This window comes from Talpa europaea (assembly GCF_964194135.1).
Source record: "Talpa europaea genome assembly, chromosome: 11".
Lineage (NCBI taxonomy): Eukaryota > Metazoa > Chordata > Mammalia > Eulipotyphla > Talpidae > Talpa > Talpa europaea.
The window spans coordinates 17,309,231-17,312,774 of NC_140078.1; positions in this window are offsets into that span (position 1 = coordinate 17,309,231).

Below are 3,544 nucleotides of genomic sequence, written 5' to 3' on the forward strand. Positions count from 1 at the left end.
AGACAAGTTTGAGAAACAGCAGCAGGCCTGCATGGCCAGAGCAGAGGCAGTGCAGTGGGACAGGGTAAGAGGCTGACACCTGCAGCACTGGGTGGTGATCCAGTAGCCCTGGCCTCTACACAGACCTTGCTCCTCCCTAGTCCTGCCCACCTGGGCACTGTCCTGCTCTGGACTTTGGAGACTTCAGGACTGGGAGTGGCTGGGGAGGGGCTGATTTTCCAGCCCCTAACACTTGATCTTCTGGGGTTGCCTAATTTCTTGAAGTATCTGAAGAATTCATTCATTCATTCATTCATTCATTCATTCATTCATTCTAGTAACATGCTGAGCACCTACTTATTGTCTGTCATGTGCTAGATTCCAGGGACCCAGATATTGTTAGTGGGCAGAAGAAAGGGTACCCCAGGAACACTTAAACCAGCCCGCTCAGTAGGTTCTGCCTGCCATCCGCCGCATTAAGACAAAATGCATGACTCTGATGCATAAGACTTCAGCGAAAAGAACTTTAGTACAATTAGTGTGCAATAAAGAGAAAGAATATAGTTAAAATTGTTTCCAATTAAGCACCCCAAATTACCCATCCCCTTGTGGGTAAATGCCCAGCCAAACAGGTCAGCCCAAAGCAGGACCACTGAGGCCCAAAATTTTGCCACAAGTCTAAGGCACCTTCTGGTGGGGTCCCCTAGGAAAGGGCAGAGGGGCCAGGCAAGTGTCAAAGGAAAAGAGTAAAATCAAAATCAAGATAAAGGCCATTGTCAGCCTCCCCACAGGTCTCGCGCCCACATCTCTGTCTCTTCCAAGAGTCTCCTTCCATGTCTCCAAGTCCCTGGCACAAGTCCCAGGAGAGTAGCAGTCTCAGCTTCTTCGCACGTCCCTTTGCTTCAGTGCCTCCTCCAGCCTTCTTGATTGCCTTCCTTCCTTCTCATCTTCTCCAGCTTCTCCCCCCTGCCCGGCTCCACCTGGCCTTAGTGTGGGGCAGAAAAACCTAGAACTATTTGGGAAACAACCCAAATGCCCAAAAATAGACAACTGGATCAAGAAGATGTGGTACATATACACCATGGAATATTACTCAGCAATCAAAAAAGATAAACTCATGCAATTTGCAGCACCATGGATGGAGCTGGAAGGGATCATGCTCAGTGAAATAAGCCAGAAAGAAAAAGAAAAATACTGGATGGTCTCACTCATAGCAGGAATCTAGAAAACTTAAATAAGGGACCAGGAAAATGAATAACTATAAGAAAGTGAAAATCAAAATCAACAAAAAACTATGAACCAGAGACACTCTATGGGGGGTAGAGGGCAGGAGGGGAGGGATTGGGGTCAAAATAAGGGGGTTGAAATTGTATGGGGAATATAAAAATAAAATTTATTATTAAAAAATAAAATTCTTACATTTACAAAAAAAAAATATATATATATATAAAATTAAAAAAAACCCTAAATCCTCCGTTTCCCTGGGGATTACCCTGTTCGAATATGACCTCCTCTCTGGCCTCATAGATCTGACAATTTAGAGGGAGGGACAGAACACACCTGTAGTCATACCTGGTATAATCAGAACTGTGGTAAAAGATCATGGGAACACAGAGGAGGCACTGGGCACGGCCTGAGAACATGGCCGGCTTCCTGGGTGAGGGTCATATCCACGCGGGTCCTGAAGGAGTCAGTGGAGTGGGGGTTGGGACAGAGGGTGACATTCCATAGAGAGGCCACACGTGAGAGGCTCAGAGGGAGGAAAGGCCTACAGGTGTTTGTGAAATACTGCGAGGAGTTGAGACTTCTGGGGCTAAAGAGGAGAGGGGTGGGGTAGTGAGCAAGATTGAGATCAGACAAGTAAGAAGAGGCCTTGTAGGCCATGGTGGAGGGAACACATTGGACACCTTTGCAGCTCTTGAAGTATCTGAATTGCTGGGCTGGATTGCTGGTCTACTTGAGCAGGTCACCCCCAGGGCTGAGGCCTCAGTGGCCCCATCTGAGAAATGGAGCCATCTCAGTGGGATGTCTCTGACATTCCACCAAGATCCCCAGGGTGCTGTCTGCCGCTGTTCATGTAATTCCAAGAAGAATGGGCAGGAGAGAATTGTCTCACTCTATCTGTCTCTCTCCCTGAGACCTGCCCTGACTTGTTAAGAATGGGGAGAAAGGGCTGGAGAAGGAAACACCAACATTTACCTTCCTTTTCTTTTAGATCACACCAGACACATGGGAAAAAGAAAGGACAACCGTTCGGTAAGAGGGTGTCAAGAGTAAATCCCTCTGTGCCCCAAGTAGTAACTAAGAGGGTGGGCACTGGGTAGATGGACAGAAGCTCTAGGCCACCTGCTGAGTGGCCTAGACATGTCACTCGGCCTCCCCGAGCATCCTTTCCTCTTGTAAAGTGAGGCTAAACAGAATAAAACCTCCCTGGATTGTTCTGAAGCTTGTGTAAAACACTTAGCACAGCCCCAGGTGTTTGGCCTGAGAGCGAGCATCATTGTTGTTGCTATTGTTTTTAGTGGCAGGATGACAGGATGCAGGAATGTGCTGTTTGTTGAGAGGAGGAGGGAGTTGGCTCTAAAAGGGTTAAAATGGAACCACCTCCCAGTCCTGTAGATAAGCTGGGAGCAAGCTGCCCAGGTTGCAACCTTTTCACAAGCAAATTTATGAGGTGCTGGTCACATAGAGTCAGAGATTAGGGGCTTCCCCCGCCCCCCGCCCCACCTCCCACTCAAAGCTGAAATATTCTGGGTAGGAATTGGGGCGCCCCGCACACATCCCACCCTGCAGGTTGAGGGAAGAGAAAGAGGAGCAAAGAGAAAAGGGAGGGTCAGACAGGTGGAGGCCGAGCGTGAGCCTCAACGAGGAGAAAGGATGGCTGCAGAGAAAGGGGAGACTAGCTGGGGGTGGATGGAAGGGGCCTCGGAGCAAGGCTTGGGGGGAGGGGGATCAAGAGGGACGAAAAGGAAAACAGAGGCAGCAGAGGAGCGGCTCTGAGGGCCAGGACTGGAAAAAAGAAGAAGCAGAGAAAGGAAAGGAAGAAAATTGGAGGGGTGCGTGGGAAGGTGTCGAGAGCAGAAGGATGGGGGTCTCTTGCCGTCCACGAGTCTGTACGTGTGTGCCTCTGTGTGTGTGTGTGTGTAAGTGTGCGCGGCGGGGCCCTGGGGCCGGCCCGCCGCGGGTGGGGCGCGGGGCAGTGCGGGGGGCGTGAGCCAGGCCAGACGCGGGCGCGGCACGGCTCGACCTCTCGGCCCCCGGCCCGGCGACCCCCGCCCCTCTCGGGTCGCGCGGGTCCGGGCGGTGGCGCCGCCCCGAGCGCCCTGGCTCCTCCCGCCAGGACGGAGTCTCGGCTCCTCCGCCGCCCTCGCTAGACCTGGGGGCCGGCAGCCGGGCTGACCGCGGGTCCTGGCGGCGGGACCGACGCCGCGCTCCGCGGATGCGCCCGGCGCATCCCCAGCCGCCCGCAGCGCCGCCGCGGGGCCGTCGGGCGTCCCGGGGAGCCCCCGCGGGCGCCGCGCGGGTGCCAGGAGCCCTGCGTGCCCGCGCGGACCCGGCTGCCCAG